The 25,407-nt window shown below is 44.4% G+C and overlaps 1 pseudogene; it reads left to right on the top strand.

The window, feature by feature from the left end:
- The first annotated feature begins 463 nt into the window (after positions 1 to 463).
- The window catches only part of LOC130022628 (polyisoprenoid diphosphate/phosphate phosphohydrolase PLPP6-like), an 85,066-nt pseudogene continuing 60,122 nt past the window's right edge, over positions 464 to 25,407 (top strand).

Here is a 25,407-nt window from a genome sequence, read left to right as displayed (position 1 = left end):
CTGGTGTTAGCCCACAGGTGAAAACAGTGAAAACGACTGCAGGGTGTTTGGGAGCAGACGGGAACCCCCTGTAGACCCTTGGGTTCTGGACTTACAGCCTCCACAGCAAAAAGAATGTTGCTATTTGGAGGGACCCAGTGGTGGAATAAAGGGAAAACACGGACCCATTAAAGTTTCCAAGCTGTGGTGGGAGATACAGAGATGCAAACATTGTGTTCAGGGGACTATACGGGATACTGGGGATGAAATTCAGGTCGGCCTCATGCAAAGCAAGGCAGGGCCCTACCTGCTGTGCTATAGCTCTGGCCTCTGTATTTTACTTATTTATGTATGTACATATGTATCTATTTATTTAACTTGTTCGATCTTTTTCCTCTTGACTCAGTTCAGGTTTTTGGGCCAAACCCAGGGGTGCTCAACTATCAGTCCGGCGGGGCTCTAGGGACCATACGCGGTGCCGAGGATGAAGCCCGGATCCCGCACCGTTGACTGCGGGCAACGCGGCGCAGAGGTGAGGACACGACGGGCCCTGACCGAGGCCCTCCGCGCGGGACTGTCCCGTTTAGCGGACGGCGCGGGAACCCAGAAGCCACCGGGCAGAGAGCGGGCAGGATGCGGGGCGCCGAGCGCGCCTTGTCAGCTCCAGCCCGGCCAGCAGGGGGCGAATGAGCCTCGGGAGCCCGCAAGTGTGAGCAGGCCGGGAGGGGCGGGGCCCGAGTCCTGACGTCACGGGCAACCGCTGCATCATTGGTCTCTGTGGCAAGGAGGGCGGGACCCGCTACGGCCGCCGCTGCTGGGGGGGGTGGGGGGGGGTTCCGCAAGGTCCTGAGCTCCCAGCACTGCGGCCCGGACCTTCGGCGCGACTTACCCACGGGCCCTGGGCTGCGTCGTCGGCCTCATACTCGCGGCGGTGCAGGGGTCCTCGCAGCCCGTGCCCGTTACCGCCCCGCAGCCCGTGCCGGCGCCCCCACCGTGAGTCCGGGATCGGGGTAGACTTGGCTTCCCAGACGCTGACGGCGGGTCTGCAGAGGGGACTGCAAGTGGGAAGGACCCCGTGCACGGAATGCCCCGCCGGCCGAGCCCATAGGATAGATCCCGACCCCCGGGAGCCCTGCTTCTCCTGGAAGCTTCCTGCTACCCCCTTCTCTTGCTACCTTATCTCAATTTCAAAATAAGATTTTTTACTTCACTACTTCTCCCGTGAGTCTTTTTTTTTTAATTTTTATTAGTGAAACACCGTGAGTTACAGTTGTAAGCTTATGAATTTTTGTGCTTGGGTTTCAGTTATACAATGATTGAGTACCCGTCCCTCCGCCAGTGCCCATTCCCCACCTCCAATGCTCCCAGCATCCCTCCCAGTCCCCCACCCACCTACCCCTGTGGCAGGGCATTCCCTTTTGTTCTCTCTCTCTCTCCTTTTGGGTGTTGTGGTTTGCAAAAGAGGCATTGAGTGGCAATCATAGTCTGTCTATGAAATTTACATACACATGGTACTACATGGAAAATATCATGCCAAGTGAAATGAGTCAGGAAGAGAGGGACAGACATAGAAAGATTGCATTCATCTGGGGAATATAAAGTATCAAAATGGGAGACTAACACCCAAGAATAACCGAGTCTGTTTTTGCAGTGGAGGGAGCTCCTGGGACAGAAGCTCAGTCTGCTCTCTCTTTTCCCTGAAGACCAACCTGGTGCCAGGCCAAGCTCCTTGGGCTCCCAAGACCCCAAACCACGGAATCCTAAAGACGGGGTGGGCTGTGGGCTGTCCAGCTGCTTCCTGGACCCTGGGCATCAGCCCTCCAGGAGCCCGGGGCAGGCCTTACGAATCCCGCCCCTCCCAGGCTGTCTCTGCTCCAGGGCCACCGTCTCCTCTTCCCTGGTTTCAAAAAGTGACATATTGCTGGGTTGAATGGGAACTCCATTCCTACTTTTGAAAGAGAGCTCCATATTGCTTTTCATAAAGATTATACCAGATCACATTCCCACCAATAGTGAAAGACAGGTCCTTTTTCACCACAACTTTGCCAACACTGGCCGTTTGCAGACTTCTTGACATGTGCCATTCTTACTTGTATAAGATGCTATCTCATAGTTTTTATTTTCCTTTTCTAAGTGACAACACTTTTTCATAGGTCTATGACCATTGTATTTCTCTTTTCGGAAAGTTACTATTTATCCCCTGACCCATTCTCTGTTTTTTTTTTTTTTTGGACTATACCCAGTGATGCTCAAGGATTACTCCTGGTTCTGCACTCAGGAAATTCTTGGAGGACCAAAAGGGATGCAGGGGATAGAACTCAGGTTGGCTGCATAGAAGTGCTCTACCCACTGTACTATCACTCTGGTCCCCTCACCCCACTGTTGGATTTTTTTGTTGTTGAGCTTAGTAAGGTAAAGGTAAAGGTAAAGGCCCTCCCGTTGATCGTCGATTTGCTCGAGCGGGCCCAGTAACATCTCCATTGGAGACTTTGTTGTTTATCTGATGTATCGTGTACAAATATTTTATTTTATTCAGTAGAGTGTCTTTTTATTTTAGCCTGGTTCTTTTTGCTGTGCAGAAGCTCTCTAATTTGGTGAAACCCCATTTTTTTTTTGCTTTTTGGGTCACACCCAGCAATGCACAGGGGTTACTCCTGGTTCATGCACTCAGGAATTACTCCTGGCCGTGCTCGGGGGACCATATGGGATGCTGGGAATCAAACCTGGGTCGTGCAGCATGCAAAGCAAACACACTACCCGCTGTGCCATCGCTCCAGCCCGAAACCCCATTTTATTATTCTTGTTTATTATTGTCTTACCTTTGTGTTCAGTTCATTGAAAATATCACTGAAGTTTATTTATTGAAGAGTTCTGACAATGTTTTTTTCAATGAATTTCATGGTTTATGGTCTAATCTTGAGGTCTTCGGTTCACATTGAATATATATATTTTTGTGAACAGTGTGAGATACTGTGCTAATCATCATCATCTTCTTCTTCTTCTTCTTCTCCTTCTTTTTCTCCTCCTCCTCCTCCTCCTCCTCCTCCTCCTCCTCCTCCTCCTCCTCCTCCTCCTCCTTCTTCTTCTTCTTCTTCTTCTTCTTCTTCTTCTTCTTCTTCTTCCCTCTCTTTTTTTACATGAGACTGTCCAGTTTTTCCAACACAATTTGTTGAAGAAACTTTTTTCTTTGTTTAAGTTTATGTGCTTAGCTCCTTTGTCATAGATTAACTGTCCATAAATCTGGGGATTAACTCAGGACTCTTAATTCTATTCCATTAGCCTGTGCATCTATCTTTATTCCGGTATCATGCAGCTTTAATTATTATAGCTTTGTGATATAGTTAAAATTGATAAATGTTATGCATCCCATCTTCTTTCTTTTTCTTAAAAGTTTTATGGGAAAAAAAGTTTTATGGATCTAAACAAATATTAGAAAAAAATTTTAGTAGAGTTTGTTCCTAGTCTTTGAAGAGCACCGATGGAATTGTAATGGGAATTGTATTGAATTTCTATACTTTGGGTAGGAAGGTCATTTTGACAATGATTCCACCAATTCAAGTTTTGTTTGTTGAGATTTTTTGTTTATTTGTTTGATTTTGGGACACACACAAAAAGCACTCTCAGCTATGCTTAGGGGTTACTCCTGGCTCAGCGCTCAAGAATTAACTCCTGTCAGTGCTCAGGGGACCATGTGGTGTGCGACGGATTGAACTCAGGTTGGCTGTGTGCAAAGCAAATGCCCTATACACTGTTCTATTACTCTGGCCCCTTCAAGAGGAGTGTGTGTGTGTATTTGGTTTTTAGGAGTTTTAATGTATATTATCATGCTCTCTGCAGAGAATGATAGTTTAACTTTTTTCCAACTTGTATCTCTTTGATATCTTTTTCTTGTCACATTGCTATGGAGAGGACTTACAAAACTATGTTGAGTAAGAGCATCCTTGTCTTGGGCCTAATGTCAGGGGAAAGGCTTCCATACTACTAAGTATAATAATGTCTGTGGGTTTGTTGTAAATGAACAGTAGATAGTCTGTCTCTTTGGCCAGTCCTTCCAAGTCTGGGAGAGTCTTTGTGAGAACCTAGGTCTTTCCTGGTATATCTAGTCATCCAGATCCTAGATCACTGTCCAGAGCTTTTACCTTTATTTACTTAATGAGGACTAGAAACTCCTCTTCAGGAGGGCTTACTTAAAATTATGTGAGATAGTGAACGAAAGCTGCCAAGTTTGTGGGTCCTCCCCAACTCCTGCTGCCAAGTTTATGTTACACACTCACACACAACCTCTCTCTCTCTCTCTCTCTCTCTCTCACACACACACACACACACACACACACACACACACACACACACTCATCAAACAGGTTGCCTTCAAAAGAAAAGAAATTTACAAGTATTAACTTTTGGTGAACTACTGGTAATTCCAACACCCTAGCTGATTAAAGATTGCATTAAAATGTTTTTTTAGGGGATGGAGCGATAGTACAGCTGGTAGGGCGTTGCCTTGCATGCAGCCGACCTGGGTTCAATTCCCAGCATCCCATATGGTCCCCCGAGCACTGCCAGGAGTAATTCCTGAGTGCAGAGCCAAGAGTAACCCCTAAGCATGGCCGGGTGTGACCCAAAAAGCAAAAAAAAAATGTTTATTTTAAATTTTGTTTCAGGGCAACACCCCAGACTTGCTCAGGGTCTACTCTCTCCAGTGTTCCAGGAACTGTGGGGCCTGTGCAGGGCCGGAGCCAGCGTCTGCAGTGTGGTTTGACCACCTGCATTTCTGCTTTGAGGCGCTGAGCCAGGATGCACCTGAGTGAGATGTGAGCAAAGTGCAGTCCTTGAGAAAAGCATTTTGACATGACATTGGTGAAACGGTGGAGCAAAACCAGCTTCCAGGCTAGTTGCTGAAAGAGTCTGTTTAGCAGATGAGATGGGAATTGGATAATGGGTCGGTTTGGTTTAGTTTGGTTTGGTTCAGGAGACCACACCCCCTGGTGCTTACTGCTGGGTATGGTCCTTCCCCCACTCAAAAAAAAAAAAAAGTAATGAAGGGAGTAAAAACTACCCAAAGCTGCCCTGAAGGACCTACCCAGTTTTCAACAACACAAGCCCCAATGAAATCATAGGTTATGGTCCACTTGCTTGACATTCATATTTTGGATTTGAAATTTCTTTCTGATAGTCTGCTTAGAGCTTGCATAGATCATTTTACCTTTCAGAAATACTAGTTCTAGTGACCTCCAGATACTACATACAGACACAAACATAGACTCTAGACTCTGTCCACCCACCCCTCCTACATGTACTCTCTCTCTCTCTCTCTCTCTCTCTCTGCCTCCTAAGTACTATTCAGGGGTCCCAGAACCCACCCCAGTGATTTTTCAGCCAGCCAGCTCCAGAGTGCACCTCAGGTCGTGATGGGGAGAGGGTGCCAGACATTTTATCAGTGATCAGGCCAAGGACACTCCCTAGATCTGTAACCTCTCTCTCCCTGGCCCCAAATATCAACTTTCTTTCTTTCTTTCTTTCTTTCTTTCTTTCTTTCTTTCTTTCTTTCTTTCGTTTGTTTCCTCAGTATTTTCAAAGCTCACCTCCTTCAAGGCACAGTGATAAGCCTTTCCAGGAGTCAGTCCCAGAAAACACTGGGCATAATGGATCGTAGTGCATCATCTTCTTGAACCAAGATCTCTTTGACTTCTACATTGATGTGATTTTGTCTTCATAAAATCAAATGACATGACCACCTTTCCTTGATTTCTCCTGGTATGCAGCACTCTTAGAAGGTGAGATACTATGCGGGGGGGGGGGGGGGGGGGGGGGGGGGCGTGTCCTGATGCTCTCTTGGCCTTGTAGCTCAGGAATGCAACAAAGGAAGCCCTCCCCCCCCCCCCCCCCCCCCATGCAGCATGTTCCAGTCTCCCCTCTCCCCCACTGGTTGGCTGTTTACCCTGAGGCAAGTCTGGCACTGCTTCTCCTCCCTGCTCCCAACCCCTGTCATTCCTGACACTCTCTGGATTCTCTCTCTTCCTGGCTGCTTGGATCCCCACTCCTTGAAGTACTATATATTTGGGACTCCATCATTTAAGGAGGGTGTCTCTAGAAGAGTATTTTTTAGAAATATTTCCTGAACACAACCAGGAGAGAGCCTATGGTTTGGGGCACTGGGTTGGTACAGCCATTATTTGTTTGTTGGTTTGGATTTTTGTGCCATTCCTGGAAGTGCTCAGGGTTTACTCCTGGGTCAGTGCTCAGGATCACTCCTGGTGACTCCTAGAGGGCCAGTTGAGGTACTGGGGATCCAACCCAGGCTAGCTACTTGCAAAGCAAAACCTTGCCCACTATACTACTTCTCCAGCCCTAGTACAACTATTATAGCACTGAAATATGTGTGTCAAAGTGCTTTATCAAGACACCAAGCACCTAGAAATTATACAGGTAAGATAAAGATTCCCAAGAAGGTCTCTGAGTGGAAAGTAGAAAAGATAATGATTCATGCCTCTATAGGGGCTTCTTCTGTCCTCCAACCCCCACGGACTGCAGCAAAGTAGTTATTTGGAAAAGAAATGATACACAAGAATTAAATGATCTGGCTTGTATTTTTCTTCAGTAGTAGATTATTTGGCTGGAACAGATGGGGGTCGAGGTTACAATTATAAATAGCCTAAATGACAAATTAAAATACAGAATTGACAATAAAAAATTAAAATACATAGAGAAGAGAAAAATTAGGGAAAACCAAATTTTAATAATCATTGAAATTGGAAGATTTATATAAGCACTATAGTCTTTTATCTACCTTTTCATATATTTATAAACACGCTAAGGAAAAAACACAAATATACACATGCATGACGTTGGCTAGAAGTAACAGGCCAGATGCAGACCCCCGTACTTTTGACCTCTATTTTCTGTCTCTTACGTGATTAGCTCAGATTAGAAGCGGTTGTCGCTTTGAAACTAGCTAGACACTGCAACAAGCCGTTTCATTTCCTCCTTTGAAAGACCAACAATATACTGAGATTTGTACTTGGCATGGAAGGGAAAGCATCTTTTAACAGGTTGGGCAGTGAGTGTTGTTTGGAAGTAACCACAAATCTCTCTGTACTGACAAAAGGCTCTGATTATTAGAGCAGTGGTCAGGTCTTCTGGGTTAGTGGGAACTCTGGGTAAGGGACAGCAAGGTGTGGCATGCTCTGACCATGTGTGGTCCCTGGATTATATATCCTGACTAGAGACACAGGCAAGAGCCCAGCTGCCTGTCCCCAGTGGTGCTGTGACTAAGCTGATTCTGGTTTACTGTGTCACTCAACTCTTTCCAGACCCTTCAGAAGTTACCCTTCCAATTTTAATGCCCATTAAAATTGGATTTTCCTCAAATTTTTTCCTCTAAGTATGTTAACTATTCTATCTATAATAATACCTCAACTGCTTTTCCAGCTAAATAATCTATACTTAAGAAAAATACAGGCCAGATTATTATTTTTTTATTTTTATTTTTAACTCCTTGTATCATTTCTTTGGTTCCCTGCAATCCTTGGGAGTTGAGGGACAGGGAAATCCCCTGTGCAGGTGTGAATTTGTTTGTTCAGTGGGTAAGGCATTTGCCTTGCATGTTGCTGACCCAAGTTTGATCTCTGGCACCCCATTAGATTCTCTAAGCACCACTAGGAGTGATCCCAGAGTGCAGAGTCAGGAATAAGCCATGCATAAAAATAGCCATATTATGATAAACTTGCAGATAACAGCATTCAAAATGGTGGGATGAGGCTGGAGTGATAATTCAGCGGGTAAGTTACTTGCCTTAAATGCTGCCACCCTGGGGTTCATACCTGGCATCCCATAAGGTCCTCTGAGCACCTCCAGGAGTAATTTCTGAGTGCAGAGCCAGGACTAACCCTGAGCATCCCTGGGTGTACCTGCCCCTGCAAAAAAATGTTGGAAAACTGAAAAACTTTTCTCTTAAGATCTGGAACAAGACAAGATTTCCATTCTCTCCAGTACTCTTAAAGTTTTAGAAATCCAAGTCATAGCATTTAGGTAAGCAAAGTAAATAAGAGGAATTCAGACAGGAAAAGAAGTCAATAACTGCTTGAGGATGGCATGATAATATACATAGAAAATCCTAAAAACCCCACCAAAAAAATTTCTAGAAATAATTAATGCATTTAGAAAAATGGGAGATCCATGGAATCAGTGTCAAAAAATCTGTTGCATTTCTATGTACAAAAAATTGATTAGTGCTAAGGTTTTTCAACAAGTGGTCCCCATCTGTATAAAATTCCTGCTACACTGAGAAAGTTACGCTGTTTAACTGACATCAGTTTCAACTGCTGGTCCACGTACTGGTATTAGTCCACAGACATAAAATGGTTGAAAATCGCTGAGTTAGAGGATGGGAAATTTAAAAGGAATTTTATTTATACTTTTATGAAACAATAAAATGCCAAATGCCTGGGAGTTTCTGGTGATTATAAAAATGCAAATCAAAACAATAATGAAATTATCTCATACCAATGAGAATACCTTATATCAAAAAGATCATGGCTGGAGCGATAGCACAGTGGTAGGGCGTTTGCCTTGCACGCAGCCAACATGGCCGACCCGAGTTCAATTCCTCCGCCTCTCTCGGAGAGCCCGGCAAGCTACCGAGAGTATCTCGCCCGCACAGCAGAGCCTGGCAAGCTCCCCGTGACATATTCGATATGCCAAACACAGTAACAACAAAGTCTCCAATGGAGACATTACTGGGCCCACTCGAGCAAATCGATGATCAACGAGAGGACCTTTACCTTTACCTTACCAAAAAGATCATAAAAAATCAGTGTTGGTGGTAATGTTGAGCAGTTCTGTCTCTAGAGAAAGAAGTATGGAGATTTCTCAGATGTGTAAAAGTAGAACTGCCATATCACTTAGCATTTCCACTTCTTGGCATCTACTTCCAAATACAAAAACCCTCATTCAAAAGAACATATGCACAGGGACAGAGCCACAGGACATTGTGGAGGGCCTTTGCCTTGCACGCAGCCAACCCGGCATCCCATATGGTTCCCCGATAGATCACCACCAGGAGTGATTCCTGAGAGCCAGGAGTGAGCCCTAAGCATCACCAATGTGTCTCCAAATCCAAGCAAACAAAATCCAAATGCACATTCGTGTTAATTACAGTCCGGGGTATTGTAACCAGGATATGGAAACAACCCAAATGTTCAACTTCAGATGAACAGACCAAAAAGCTGTGGTATATATACATAAAAGAGTAGTGCACAGCTGCAAGAAAAGATGATATCCTGCAGTTGGTGGCAACATTCGTGGAACTGAAGGGTAGCATGCTAAGCAAAATAAGTCAGAGGGAGAAGGAGAAATACAAGATGACCTCATTCAGCTGTGGAATATAAACAATACTGACCATTGGCAGGCAGAACACACATCCAACCACTAGACCAATCACTAAGGGTGAGATAGAGTTGCTGTGAAGACCAGACTAGAAGAGATGAAATGACAGTGGTGGAGGGGTGTGGGAACTTTGGGGATGGGTGTAGTGAATTTATACATCAATATGATAAATTTTAGCATTATTATTTTCAAAGTATGATAAATAAAAATAAATTTTAAAAATATCTGAGGGGGGTGGGGGATGATGGGAGGGAACCTTCGGATACTGGTGCTGGGAAATGTACACTGGTGGAAGGATGGGTGTTGGAACACTGTATGACTGAAATCTCTCATTGTGAACAGTTTTGTAAGGGTCTATCTCACAGTGATTCAATAAAAAATACCAGAAAAATCCCAATGAGCAGATAAATAAATCCTATGATTTATTTTTTGAAGTGGAGCAAGGATAGCCCCTTTTAGCAAATTGTGCTGGGTAAACTGTGCAGTTCCATTAAAAAACAACAACAACAAAACTCGGAACCTCTTTCTAAAGCCATGCAGAAAAGTCAGATAAAAATTGATGAAAGACCTCAGTATCAGACCTGAATGCATAAGGTACTTGAAGGAAAATGTAGGCAGAACCCTCCATGACACTGAAGCCAAAGGCATCTTCAAAGATGACCACTCTCATGAGCTGGGGGAGAAGGCAGCTGGAATAGAGAAGGGATCACTAAGTCAATGATGGTTGGAGGAATCGTTTGGATGGGAGATGTGTGCTCAAAGTAGATAAAGGACCAAACATGATGGCCTCTCAGTATCTGTACTGCAAACCATAATGCCCAAAAGTATAGAGAGAGTATGGGGGAAATTGTCTGACACAGAGGCAGTGGAAAGGTTGGAAAGTGTGGGGGGTATACTGGGGACATTGGTGGTGGGGAATGTGCACTGGTGGAGTTCAAACTGGGTGTTCAATCATTGTATGACCGAAACTCAAGCTCGAAAGTTTTGTAACTGTATCTCAAGGTGATTCCATTTAAAAAATAAATAAATAAAGATGGGCTGGAGCGATAGCACAGCGGTAGGGCGTTTGCCTTGCACGCAGCCAACATGGCCGACCCGAGTTCGATTCCTCTGCCCCTCTCGGAGAGCCCGGCAAGCTACCGAGAGTATCTCGCCCGCACGGCAGAGCCTGGCAAGCTCCCCGTGACGTATTCGATATGCCAAACACAGTAACAACAAAGTCTCCAATGGAGACGTTACCGGGCCCGCTTGAGCAAATAAAGATGACCACTGACCAAGCAAGTAGAAGCAAACATAAACAAATGGGACTACATGAAACTAAGAGGCTTCTGGTACCTCAAAGGATATGGTGACCAAGATACAAATACAACCCATGGAATGGAAAACATTATTCACCCAATTTGACACTGATTCTTATGGGAAAATTCCCACCTCACCCTGTGGCCCCTGTCACTGTCTCCAGGCCGCAGCTCCTTGGGCCCAGCTTGACCTAGTTTCTGAGAGTGAGTGGCATCAGGCAGCCCTGTGGCTCAGCACTGGGAGACCACATCTCCAGTCCTCCCCACTTACTCCTGCACAGTCATGATTAATACTGTGCTTTCCCTCTCCAAGGTGCTGCTGCATGGATGATGAATGATCTGTTCTCTTTTCCATGACCCTGACCAGGTCACTGACCTCAATACTAGGCAAGAATTAGCAGCCTACATTTGATAAACAGGAGTCCAGGACTTTGTACTGATTTCCCAAAGGTAAAAGGATGCAGAAGTGAAGGCAAGAGTCTAGACTGTTCTGCCTGATAACGGAAGGACCCAGGAGGCAATGGAACTGACTCCAACTTTCCTCCATATCATGGGTGTCTTCCTTCGCTGAGCATTCACACTGCTCAGGGTCCATGTTGTTACAAGAGTGGATATATTCCTGAGCTCATGGATGCTTGAGCATCATATAAAAGATTTGTACACAAAATTCAGATGCTTAAGAAGTTTAGAGTTTACCGCGCAACTTAAATGGCTGGAACTGGGTCCTTCCCCAGTGTCAAGGCTTCCACTTTCACCCATGTATGATGACCTGGGCCCTTCCCTCCATGCCCATCCAGATTATGACATACGGGGCCCAGCTCCAATGTATGATGGCCTGGTCTTGCCCCTACACATCCCTGTGCTGTTTTCTGTCCAGTGTACATGTTCCTGGTCTGGGATCTGCAGCCGGAATCTTGTCACCCATGTCGCCTTGCCGGAGCAGCTGCTCTGTCCCCTGGGACACTGGGGCCTCTCTAACACTGTGTCCCAGCAGCTCTGTGCTCTCAGCTTTCCAAGGCCTCAGTGTGTGGATAAAATCCTTTTCTCTTGCCATCTGCCTAGGCGTTGGTGAGGGACGCAGAAGGGTGGCCTGGGCTGGAGCCTCCCTCCTGCCTCCTACCTTCCCCACCCACCCTTCTACCCCATTACTTAATTTGACGGGATACCCCTCTGCAGATGAGACTTAAAGCCACCGATTAAATTAACTCACATGTCTGGCAGCCCCTCTCTCCCTCCCACCACAGAGCTGTGATGCCCAGTGATCACTGCCTGAGTCGGGAGACAACCAGCATCCATTCCACCTGTCTTATGTTTGTTCGCTGTTTTAGCAGCCGAAGGTGGTGGCTACAGAGTCACTCTTCCTGCCTCAGGGGACCACGAAGCATTGGCATTTTCACCCAAAGAATATTTCTGATACCCTCATCGGACCAGGAGCAGTACTAGGAACCCAGCCAGGATTTCAGAAGAGGAAATGAAGACTTAGAATCCATTAAGGGAGTGGCTGTGAGGGGCGCCAGTGGGAGGGCTTTTCTCAGGAAAGGCTGACTCCCTTTTTTTAAAACAGGGGTGGTTGGGTTCCAGGAAATCTGCCATAGAAGCTGCATTTTGAGCCGGGGTGTACAGATGGGCAGTGCCAGGGAGCTCTGTGTGGGGTGCCAGGGTTCCAGGCTCACAGGCCAGTTTCACTTAGAGTTCTATGTGAAACCGTGTAGGATGCAATAGTCCTGTCAGTTGGGGTTGGAGCTATCTTCCTCTGAGGACCGCTGACTCCATGACCTGAAGTGGGTGTGGGGGTGAAGGCCAGCAGTTACCAGGTGGCCTTTGGCAGTGGGGAGAGGATGGGAAGGAGACTGAGAGAGACCCTGAGAAGGTTTCTGAACAGGCCTGCAGTTACTCTGAGGAGTAGCAGAGAAGCACACGACCCCAAAGCACGAGTTTTGGCTCGACTAGAGGAAAAGGTTTAGGAACACATGTTCACAGTCTCCCCTCCCCTCCAACCCTCCACAGTCTGGAATTCTTCGGTGGAGGAAGGATCAGCACCCTGAGATCCATTTACGTTTAGGGTCTGACAGGCAAGCCAGTACCTCTCATGCTGTGGTGTCATCTTTGAGGCACAAACTCCTGGGACACTGCCAGGTTTCACCACCCCCCTCCCCCCCCCACACACCCCACCACCACCACCAATTGTACTTTTCCATGACCCCAGGTGCTCTGGTCTCGGGTTCGAGGCTACTGAGGCAACATGGTTGGTTGCTGTTGTTTCCCACCCTGTGCTAGGGATGGGATCCAGAACTGCACACAAGCCCGGCCCCATGCCTGGTCTCCCTTGGTTCTGAGGCCCAGAGACTGGGCTGGGTCAAGGGAAAGGCCGGGGAGCAGATATGTATGGTTGAGGACTGACTCGAATCCTCAGTTTCAATTTTTGTGAAAGTATTTCTGAGTTGCAGAGAAGCCTCTAGATGCGAGTGTTCTTTGTGAACAGAGAGGACACAGTCAATGCCGGCCAGAACTGCCCAAGCTGAGCACGGTCAGATGTGCTTCTGTCTCTTCAGACAATCATGGATGTGGCCTGAGGACCATGTCTACCTCAGGACTCTGTGGGATGCTTATAGTGTAGACTCTGCAGCTCTGATTCTTGGTTTGGGTTCCATCGTTCAATTCAACTTCTCAACTAATATTGGGTGTTGCTTTGGGGACAGTCTGGGCCACACCTGAGAGAGTTTGGGGCCTCCTCCAGGCTCTGCGATTGGAAGGTGCTCCAGGGAGTGCTGGGGTGCAACCATGGAGGCGTGCACTAAGCCCTTGAGCAATTTCTTTGACCCCTGTGGGTGATTCTTGTGGACCTCAAGGACTTTGAGAACTACTAGTTTATGTCACAAGTTAGTAGGTGATGAAAACAATTCATTCTTTGATTTCTGGTTTGTCTTTGAGCCACTAAGATCCTTTTCCTCCCTCCTAAAGCAGGCAGATGGCATGGAGGGTGGAGCGGGGCCTGGCAATGAGTTTCTCAGAGAAGTAGCAAAAGTAAGATGTAATTCAAAGATGTTACTCTGTTACTAGCCCTAAAGTTGCCCCCAAAGCACGGAGGACAGACTCCCTTGGTGGTCACAGGACTGAACCAGTAACTGACATGGGTCCCTGCCCATTGGCCAGAGATAACTGGACCTTTCCAGAGAGGAGAAGCTCCTGAGGCAAGAAGGGCTGTGATAAGAACATGAGGTGGGCCCCAGCCATGTGTGATCCCTGGAGAATGTTGAGGTGTCTACCATCATGGCATCACAAACAACAATTTTGCTATCTGAAAATCCTGTGCTCTTTCCATGATTATCTTCCTCTCCTCCTTAGCTCCTGGAAACCCTGATAACTTTTACTATCTCACAGTTTTGCCTTTTCCATAATACCATTTAGCTGGAATCATACAGTATCATCATATAGTATGTAGTTATTTCAGACAGTCTTATTTCACTTCGTAAAATACATTTAACTTTCCTCAGTGGATTTTCATGGATCAATAAAACTTTTTTTATACTGAGTACTACTCTGAACTCTGGGTGTACCAGAATTCATTTGTCCAGTAACTACTGAAGATACCACAACCTTTTCATCTCCCTAGAAGGAAACCCTAAAATTATTCAATACTCGCTAGACATTTATTATTCACACATATTACTCACACTCAGACAGGGTGGCCTTCCATGGTGGTCTATAAATTTGGCTTGAGAAAGCAAGCAGAGATTAAAGTGAGGATTAAAGTGGATTGAAGTAAAGATTCTATGTGTGAACCATACCTTCTATGTCCTGGCTTTTTGCTGGTGACCAAACGGGGAGCCCGTAGCTTTCTCCTCACCTTTCCAGATTGGGGAAAGAGAAGGAATGAGGACTACATAGAAAATATCAGTAGTCAACTATCAAAAATAAGACAGATTCATTATTAAAATTCACTCACATATATTATTAAATGTATCTTCCTTTTTTCCTCGATGTTGGTGTTTTTTTTGGGGGGGTGGATGGGAGTTACACCTGGCGATGCACAGGGGTTAGTCCTGGCTCTGCACTCAGTAATTACTCCTGGCGGTGCTCAGGGGACCATACAGGATGCTGGGAATCGAACCCAGGTCGGCCGCGTGCAAGACAAACACCCTACCTGCTGTGTGCTATCACTCCAACCCTGATGTTTTTCCTTTGATTCCAAAATTCATACATATTTGGTTGTAGTACTTGTAGTACTTGCATAAGTACTTATCAGGAATCACTCACTATGGTGCTCACCAAGGCTCCTACTCTTTTTTTTAAATTTTATTAGTGTAACACCATGAGATACAGTTGTAGACTTACATATTTTGTGCTTGGGTTTCAATTATACAATGATCAAATACCCATCCAAAGCTCCTTCTCTTTTTTTTGCTCTTTGGGTCACACCTGGCAATGCACAGGGGTTACTCCTGGCTCTGCACTCAGGAATTACCCCTAGCAGTGCTCAGGGGACCATATGGGATGCTGGGAATCGAACCTGGGTCGGCCGCGTGCAAGGCAAACGCCCTACCCACTGTGCTATTGCTCCAGCCCCAACGCTCCTACTCTTGACCGTAGGACTTTCATACTTTTTAGCTGCAGGGCTTGCTTAAGTTTGCACACTTGCATACCCCTGGCTGTGTGCTGGAGACATAGCATTGTTGGGGTGCTGCTAGGGGTCTGGACAATGCTCAGAACATTCAGGCAACACTGAGAGTTGAACTCATGATCTCATACTTGCAAGGCAGGTACTCTTAGCTGCTGATCCCTCCAGTCCCACCAGGCCTACTTTCTTGGTGGAAGAGGAGAAGCACACCCAGTAATGCTCAGGACTTATTCTTGCCCTGTGCTCAGAGATCACTCCTGGCAGTGCTTGGGGAACCAACTATAGTGCTGAGGAAGAAGCCTGGGTCAGTTGCATGCAAGTATCCTATCTCTCCAGCCCCCAAACAAGGGCTACTTTAAAGAGAACCCCGATGTCCTAAATACCTGGGGAATATAGAAACCTTCACTTAAGATTCTATAAGAGAGGCTTAATAGGACTCAGCAAATACAGCAAAAAGAAATTGAATCACCCTGTACCAGGCTGTCTCATCAGGGGCACTCCAGAGGGGACGGGTGAATCCCTCCACTGGCCCCAACAGAGCCCCAGCAGCCAAAAACCTCTAGAACCCAATCGCCAATCTCCACAGGCTCAGGAAGAGCCTCATCCATGAGAATGAATCTGCTGAAAAAAAATTTTTTATGAGGGTCTTGTGACCGAAATCTCTAGGCTTGCATCAGAGTCAGGGATGGGCGACCTCCCCCCATCACCCTGTGCTTCCTACCCACGAACTGCCTCTGGTGCAATATAAGCTCATTAATGGCCATTATCCAGAGACTCACAAACAAATCTCAGAATAGAAAGAGAGCAACATGCCACAGAGATGTCTCTGCACCCCAAAGTCATCATCCAGTTAAAAATTTAACTCTAGCTGTATCACGAATCACGAATCACGACCATCCTGTTATTCATCGATTGCCTCGAGCAGGCCCCAGTAACGTCTCCTTCATCCTAGCCCTGAGATTTTTAAGAAAGTCCTATATTCAAGGCTCTTTAGGAGAATGAGACCCATCATTGTTACTGGTATTTGGCATATTGGGTACGCCACGGGGAGTTTGCCAGACTCTGCTGTGTGGGCAGGTTACATTCGGTAGCCTGCCAGTTTGTCCGAAGTAGGAATGAGATAATAAGATGTCGTTAATAAGATGTCACACGGCCGCGAATGCTGGAATTTGGAGGATCTGGGTGGAGGATGCTCAGGCCTGATCCGAGTAGGCTTGGAGATCTCAGCCCCGGGACCCGCTTGCCTTTGTTCCTCTGCCAGTACCTTCAGGTGTATGGAGAGTGGTCTCAGCATGGTGGTGGCTGGTCCTGGAGGTCTTTGGCTGCCAGAGCCCTGGTCGGGGCAGGGAGGAAAGCTCAACCCGCTCCCCTCCAAGGGGCCCCGGCGAGGACAGCCAGGCGCGGGGGCAGGAGACTGTCTAGTCTAGCTGTATCACTCTATTTAAATTTTTAGAATTCCTGGAGTGATATCTCATACTTTGCAGCACTGATGTACCAAGAAAATAGCACACCACATTTGATGGGGTGTAATGTAGAAGGATATATATATATATATATATATATATATATATATATACCAACTTGTTACTGTCACGGTCACTGTCCTCCCATTGTTCATCGATTTGCTCAATGGGCCCAGTAACATCTCCATTTTTTTTGAGACTTGCTGTTACTGTGTTTGGCATATTGAATACGTCATTGGGTAGCTTGCCAGGCTTTGGCGTGTGGGCGAGATACTCTCGGTAGCTTGCTGGGCTCTCTGAGAGGGGCAGAGGAATCAAACCCGGCTCGGCTGGGCCGGCTGTGTGCAAGGCAAACACCCTACCGCTCTGTTATCACTCTGCCACTATATGTATATATATATATATATATATATGTATATATATATATATATATATATATATATATGAGGTGCCAGGGATAGGAGTGAACCCTGAGGCAGAGCCAAGAGTGAGCCCTGAACTCTGCCAGGTGTGGCTCAAAAACAAACAAATAAACAAAAAAAAAACCCACAAAGCAACCTCTTAGAAGCAATAAACTAGTGCAGTAAAGTAGCTGACTACAAAATCAATATACAAAATATATTACTTTTTCTTTTCACTGTCACTGTCATTGTCCTCCCGTCGTTCATCGATTTGCTCGAGTGGGCCCAGTAACATCACCATTGTGAGACTTATTGTTACTCTGTTTGGCATATTGAATACGTCACGGGTAGCTTGCCAGGCTTTGTCCTGCGGGCGAGATACTTTCAGTAGCTTGCTGGGCAATCTGAGAGGGGTGGAGGAATTGCTGAGAGGGGCGGAGGAATTGAACTTGGATCGACCACATGCAAGGCAAATCCCCTACCTGCTGTGCTATTGCTCCAGCCCAAACAAAATCTGCTTCATTTAAAATAGTAACCCAGAACATCAAGTATCTAGGAATCCATACCAGACTTGAATAACTTATACCATGAAAATCATGTCCCTTATGAAAAAAATAGAAGAGAACAGGAGAAAATGGAAAATCATACCATTTTTCATGGACCAGAAGACAATATTTTCAAAATGTCTACCTACTACTCAAAACACTATACACTGTTAATGCAATTCCCATCAATATCCTGATGACATTCTTCAAGGAATTAGAATTAATATTACTAAAATTAGTATGGAAGCATAAAACCCCATAAATAGCCAAAGTTATCTTGAAGAAAACAAAACAAAACAAAACAAAGGATGTTGGGAAGCATTGGTTTCCAGAGCTTAAGTTATGTTAAGAAGTCATAACAATCAAAACAGCATGCTACTGGAATAAGGCTTGACTAACAAACAATGAATCAGAATTGAGAGTTCAGTGATACAGCCTCAGTTATATGGACAGTTATTATGACAAAGGAGTTGGGATAAAGAAAAGCATCTTCATGGAATTGTGCTGGGTAAACAAGATAACCATTTGTGAAGAAGAGAAACTGTGGGATGTAATGTAGAAGCCAACTAATTTCAATTAACATAAACAGTAACACAGAAGATTTAACTTGTAACATTTTATTAATCCCTCATACCAGGACTTAATGTCTCCATGTGAAATACAAGAATTTACACTAATTTTCTCCTAAGGAAAAATTTTTGATCATTTTATTATCAATTTATTGGTAACAAGCAATATAAAATAACTTATTGTGGGCCTGCTAGTGGTTAAGCTTGAGGGGTGATTGGGAAAACTGGAATCGCTGGTGGAAGATTTGTGATAGCAGTGGTGGGATTGGTGTTGGAATATTGAATGCCTACAACAAATCATCATGAACAACTTTGTAAACCATAGAGTTTAAATAAAGTGTAGGGGATTAAAAAAAAAAGTTTACAAATGAAGGCCTGGCCTGTAGCACTGTCCTCCCATTGTTCATCAATTTGCTTGAGCAGGCACCAGTAAAATCTCTATTGTGAGACTTGTTGTTACTGTTTTTGGCATATCGAATATGCCACAGGGAGCTTGCCAGGGTCTGCCATGCAGGTGGGATACTCTTGGTAGCTTGCCAGGCTCTCCGAGAGGGGCAGAGGAATCAAACGCAGGTCAGCCGCATGCAAGGCAAACGCCCTACCCGCTGTGCTATTGTTCCAACCCATGTAAACTCCAAATTATTAAATTTTTGTAAAAGTTTACTAATAACAGGTAAGACAATTATTACCTTCAGGAAATTCAAGAAAAACATTTAATGCAGTATATTTTAGATTTGAGTTGAAAACTTACTGAAGATAGGCATTTTATTATATAGTAGTGTTTATTAAATAGTAGTGTTTATTAAATAGTAGTATTAAATAGTAGTGTTTTCTTTATCTACAAAGGTGAAAATCATATTGCAATCACAAATTGGCTTTCACTTATTTACTCTCTGAGCATTCTATTTGCCATTTCTTTAAGTTCTGTTGAAGTAACAATATCAAGTCAATTTGTTATGTGACTAAGGGGGAGTTTGGGGTTGAGAGGGAAACTGGAGATATTGGTGGAGGGAAAGTCACACTGGTGATGTTCGAATGACTGAGACAACTATATTATGAACAACTTTGTAAATCATGGTGTTTTAACAAAATTTAAAAAAATTTAAGTGAAACTGGAAACATATAGCACATCATACACAAAAATTAATTCAAAGTGAATCAAAGACCTAGAGATTATACCAGAAATCAGAAAATACAAAGAGGAAACTGCCTTCATTTATGTCTTCAATGATCTGGCATTGACTCCACGGCGAACACAAAAATAAATAAGTGGGATTATATGAAGTTAAAAAGTCTTTTTTTTTCTTTTTGGGTCACTCCCAGCAATGCACAGGGGTTATTCCTGGCTCATGAACTCAGGAATTACCCCTGGCGATGCTCAGGGGACCATATGGGATGCTGGGACTCGAACCCAGGTCGGCCATGTGCGCGGCAAATGCCCTACCCGCTGTGCTATTGTTCCAGCCCCTGAAGTTAAAAAGTCTTAGTATGGCAAGAGAAAACTATGCTAAAATAAAAATATACTCTACTGATTGGGAGTAGCTACTCACATACAATACTTCATAGAAAGGACTAACATTCGGACTCTATAAAGTATTCACAAAGCTCAGAAGCCAATAACCCTGTCAAAGATGAGAAGTGATAAACAGACATTTCCATGGAGCAACAGAAGTGGAGGTTTGTGAGTATTTCCATGGCAGTGATATCTAGTAACTATGATACTTACTTACACCAGAAACTTGAACACTATTGTAACTTATTCTGTAAACTATCATTTAAAAAGAAAGTGAAAGATAAATACCAGATGATCTCACTCACATGCAGTGTATGAATAAACAAGGAAAGGAATTAGGAAAGAAAGAAAGAAAGAAAGAAAGAAAGAAAGAAAGAAAGAAAGAAAGAAAGAAAGAAAGAAGGGAGGGAGGGAGGGAGGGAGGGAGGGAGGGAGGGAGGGAGGGAGGGAGGGAGGGAGGAAGGGAGGGAAGAAGGAAGGGAGACAAAAAGAAAGACAGGAAGAAAAGGATTAAACATTTTTTTGAGTGATGTAGGTTTTATTTCTATAGGAAAATATCTAAATATATAGACATTTTCTATGAATTAATAAAGGAAAGGCCTTATTTAAAATTATTTTCTAAAAACATTGCTATTAATTATGAGTTAGAATATAATAGTGGTCAGAAAATTTTTTTTAAATTTTTTTATTAGTAAATCACTGTGAGGCACAGTTACAGATTTACAAACTTTCGTGCTTGCATTTCAGTTATACAATGATTGAGTACCCATCCCTCCACCAGTGCCCATTTTCCACCACTAATGGTCCCACCATCCCTCCCACCACCCCCACCCCATCCCCCCCTACCTCACCCCACCTATGTGGCAGGGCATTCCCTTTTGCTCTCTCTCCTTTTGGGTGTTGTGGTTTGCAATAGAGGTATTAAATGGCCATCATGATAGGTCTATAGTCTTCTTTCAGCCCGCATCTCCCATCCTGAGCAGGCCCTCCTAGCACCCTTTACTTGGTGTTCCCTGCTCTATCTGAACTGCCTTTCCCCCCAGCATGTGAGGCCAGCTTCTACACTGTGGAGTAATCCTCCTGGTACTTATTTCTACTATTCTTGGGTGTTAGTCTCCCATTCTGTTACTTTATATTTCACAAATGAGTGCAATTTTTCTATGAGGATTAGACATTCTTAACAGAAACAAATTCCAAGACATGATTGGTAGAACTGGGAACTGGGGCATGAGGCAGGCGGCAGGTGGTAGGAATTTGGGATAATGGTAGCAGGATCTTAAACAACTATTAAAAAATAGCCTTAGAAAACTATGACATAAACTATAAACAATGGTAGCTAAAACTTAAAAACTATTAGGAGTCATTTTGAAAAAGAAGGATCAAGGGCAAGAGAGATAGTACAGCCAGTAAAGTGAGTACCTTGCATGCAGCAGACCCTGGTTCCATGCCTGGCATCTCATGTGGTCCTGGAGTTCTGCTATAAGTAATTTCTGAGTGAGAACCAGAAGTAAACCTTGAGCATCACCAGGTATGATCCACTAACCAAAATAAAATAAAATAAAACAAAATTTTAGTTCAGTATTAAACAGAATTAGTTTTGAATTGCACTCCCAAATATATGAATGTGTGGCATATGTGTTTTACCTTCCTTTTCACTGTTTTATTTTGGAGTTTGCATAATATTTTATTTTTGGTCTTTTTCATTTAAAAATGGTGCTTTTGAAAGATAGTAACTTCTCCAGACTTTGTTCTATCATTGGAAATTTAAATGGTTTCAAAGAAACACATTCTTCTCAGTTCTCTGTCACTCAAACAAAAATGGTTAAGACAAAATAATCAATAGCATGTGTAAATAGGAAATTTCATGATGTTATTCTTTTTTTTTATGAATCACTGTGAGATACAGTTACAGACTTACAAACTTTCATGATTAAAATTCATCATACAATGATCGAGTACCCATCCCTCCAACAGTGCCCATTCTTCAACACCAATTTTCCCAGTAGTCCTCCAGCCACCCTCACCCAATTCCCCCCCTCCCCCACCTGCCTCTGTGGCAGGCACATTTCATTTTACGATCTCTCTCCTTTTGAGAGTTATGGTTTGCAATACAGGTATTAAGTGGCCATCATATTTGTTCCATAGTCTACTTTGAGCATGCATCGGCCATTCTGAGCGAGCCCTCCAAGCATCATTCACTTAATGGTCCCTTCTCCATCCCAGCTGCCTTTTCCCTAAGCATGTGAGGCCGGCTTCCAAGCTGTGGAGTGATCCTCCTGGCCCTTATCTCTATTATCGTTGGGTGTTAGTCTCCCATTCTGTCACTTTATATTCCACAGATGAGTGCAGTTATTCTATGTCTGTCCCTCTCTCTCTGACTCATTTCACTTAGTGTGATACTCTGTATGTTGATCCACTTACATGAACATTTCATGATTTCATGATGCTATTCTTAACTGCTAGAGAATTTAATATCTATCTTGACCTCTGTGAAAAAGATACACAAACTCACTGAGTCAATTCAAAATGATTCCAGTTTCTTTTCTCTCTTTCAGAACAACCTAAGCTTCTCTGGAAACTTGGTGCCCTGGGGGCCACCCATATTACAGCTTCACTTGCTGCTAATTTTAAAATAGGTCTTTATGATTTATTTTATTCTGGAAGATGAAGCTCCACATGGAACATGGTTATAAATTTTAAGCCCTTCTGGGTATTTGCAGAGAGAAGGATCGTGCAAAAGGGATTTTACATGGAAAAAGTCTGCAAACCAGCCATAGAGTATTATAGTGTGCACTTGCCTTGCACACGGCTGGCCCAGGATCAATCTCTAGCATCCCATATGGGCCTGGGAGCACCTCCAGGAATGATCCCTGAACACAGAGTCAGGAGTAAACTCTGAACACTGCTGGATGCATGGCCCAAAAACTTTTTTTAAAATTTTGAAAAAGTCTACAAAGGCCTAGAGCTCTTGTTGGATAGTTGATTTCAAGACTGGAGAATCAGAAAATAAGTTGCCAGACTCCAGCCTTTCCTCTGTGGCAGACAGACCTATGGCAGACAGGCCTGCAAGGGAACAGCCCTAGCATCACCTGGAGACGCCCACACATTGCCGCCCCCACACCTGCTGGATCAGGAGCCCAGGGTCAGAGCCTGGCGCTAACAGCAACCAACTCTTCAGCTGATTCTGATGTGATCAAGAATTGGTGGGACAAAATTTCCTGGTGTACACAGAGACTGCCACACACTCCAGAGAATAAGAACAATCAGTGCTGATGTGGATGTGAGGAGAAAGGGATTCTCTTTCATTGTTGGTGGGAATGCCAACTGGTTCAGCCTTTTTGGAAAACAATATGGGCATTCCTTAAAAAACTAGAAATTGAGCTTCCACATGATCCCGCAATATATCTCGAGGGTGCAAAAAAGCGCAGTAGAAATGACATCTGCACTTGTATGTTCATTGCAGCACTTGTTCACAATAGCCAGGTCTGGAAACAACCCGAGTGCCCAAGAATAGATGACTGGTTAAAGAAATTTTGGTACATCTACACAGTGGAATACTATGCGTATGTTAGGAGAGATGAAGTCATGAAATTTTCTTATAAGTGGATGGTCATGGAGAGTATCATGCTAAGTGAAATGAGTCAGAAAGAGAGGGACAGACATAGAAGGACTGCACTCATTTGTGGAATATAAAATAACATAATATGAGACTGACACCCAAGGACAGTACACATAAGGGCCAGGAATATTGCTGCACAGTTGGAAGTCTGTCTCATGAACTGGGGGAGAAGGCAGCTGGGATAGAGAAGGGATCACTAAGTCAACGATGATTGGAGGGATCGCTCAGGATGGGAGATGTGTGCTGAAAGTAAAGGACCAAATGTGATAGCCTCTCAGTATCTGTATGGGGGAAATTGTCTGCCAGAGAGGCAGGGGGAGGATTGGGATGGGGAGGGGAGGTACTGGGGACATTGGTGGTGAAAAATGTGCACTGGTAAAGAGATGGGCGTTTTATCATTGTATGACTAAAACTCAAACATGAAAGGTTTGTAACTATCTCATGGTAATTCAATTAAAAAAAAGAAAAAAATCCTGGTGTAACTACTTTCAGGTCAGTATTCAGGCTTCTCCTCTAATTAGAATATTTTTTTCTCCTTCCTGGTTGGTCCAAGCTATCAGATCCTGTTCATTTTTCAAAGTCAAAGCAGTTGCAAAGGAACTTCCTCTGGAATATCTCTGGGTCAGCCCACCCTTCTGCCTTAGGGCATGTTTGCTCAAATCCAGTCAGTGTAAGACAGATTTTCACCCTTTATGGAGAAGCTAGCATATAAAGGAAAGTGTGGCGGCGGTGAAGGCTGCTGCAAGGCTGCTGGAGTCCTCCGGATGAACCTTCTTCTGCCTTCCAGAATCCAGCGGGTCCTGCTTCTGTTGGGGTCTAGTTGTTCCCGCTCTGGAATGTGTTTACTTTAGACCAAGGGGCAGAGGTCGGGGTCAGTGAGCATAACTCACGGCCTATTTATGGCCTCTGTCCCAAGAATGTTTTTCAGGTTTTGAAATGGAATGAAAAGAAAGAAAAAAAAGATAATATTTTACAGCACAAAATTCAAATCCCAGTGTTCACAAATAAGGGATTATAGCGACACAACCACCCTACGCAACTGTTTCTGCCTTTACGACCTCCGGACAAAGTTGAGTAGTTGCGACAGAGACTGCACGGCTTGTAAAGTAAAAATATTTACCATAGCCCCTTCCAAAGAGTCTGAGTCTCCTGCCATTGCTAGCCTCAGGTTTCGCCTGAGTTCACTCAGCTCCCCTTTCAAACTCAGCAAGGCCTTCCCAGACCAACGCCAGCCTACAAGACTCTGCATCATGACCAGCCTTTAGTTTGCTTTGGAGCATTCACCTTCTGCTAATGTTCTGTTTTTCAGTTTAAGTTTTCCCTTATTAGAATACAGCTTCCTGAGATCAGAACCTTTGTTGGATTCATTACTACATGGCCAGCACACTTAACAGCTACTTAAATCAGTTAATAAATGTTCTCTAATGAGAATCTCTCCCAATAACTTCTCAGTCTCTGTATTGCAAACCTCAAAAGGAGAGAGAGAGAGAGAGAGAGAGAGAGAGAGAGAGAGAGAGAAAGAGAGAGAGAGAGAGAAGATGGGGGAGAGGGAGAGAGAGAGGGAGAGAGGGGAGAGAGAGAGAGAAGATGGGGGAGAGGGAGAGAGAGAGGGAGAGAGGGGAGAGAGAGAGAGAGAGAGAGAGAGAGAGAGAGAGAGAGAGAGAGAGAGAGAGAGAAAGTCCCTGCCACAGAGACAGGCTGGCGTGAGGGGGGCAGGGAAACTGGGAACATTGGTGATGACAAATGTACACTGCTGAAAGTGTGTGTGGGGGGGGGGGAGGTGTAGGAACATTGTGACTGAAACATGACCATGAACAACTTTGTAACTGTGTATCTAATGATGATTCAATAAAAATAAATAAGAGTCTTTCCTACATCTTTTCCTTGGTGGTTAAATTATTCTACCTTTGTATCAGTTGAAGTGGCAAGAGATCAGTTAAGTGTAATTTCTGTATCAACTGACAGAAAACAGAAAAAATGGGAGATAGTAATTGCCTTAGAAAATAATGAACTCTGGG

Source organism: Sorex fumeus, unplaced genomic scaffold, assembly GCF_029834395.1.
Source record: "Sorex fumeus unplaced genomic scaffold, SorFum_2.1 ptg000020l, whole genome shotgun sequence".
NCBI classification, from domain to species: domain Eukaryota; kingdom Metazoa; phylum Chordata; class Mammalia; order Eulipotyphla; family Soricidae; genus Sorex; species Sorex fumeus.
This window is presented reverse-complemented; position numbering and strand designations above follow the sequence as displayed.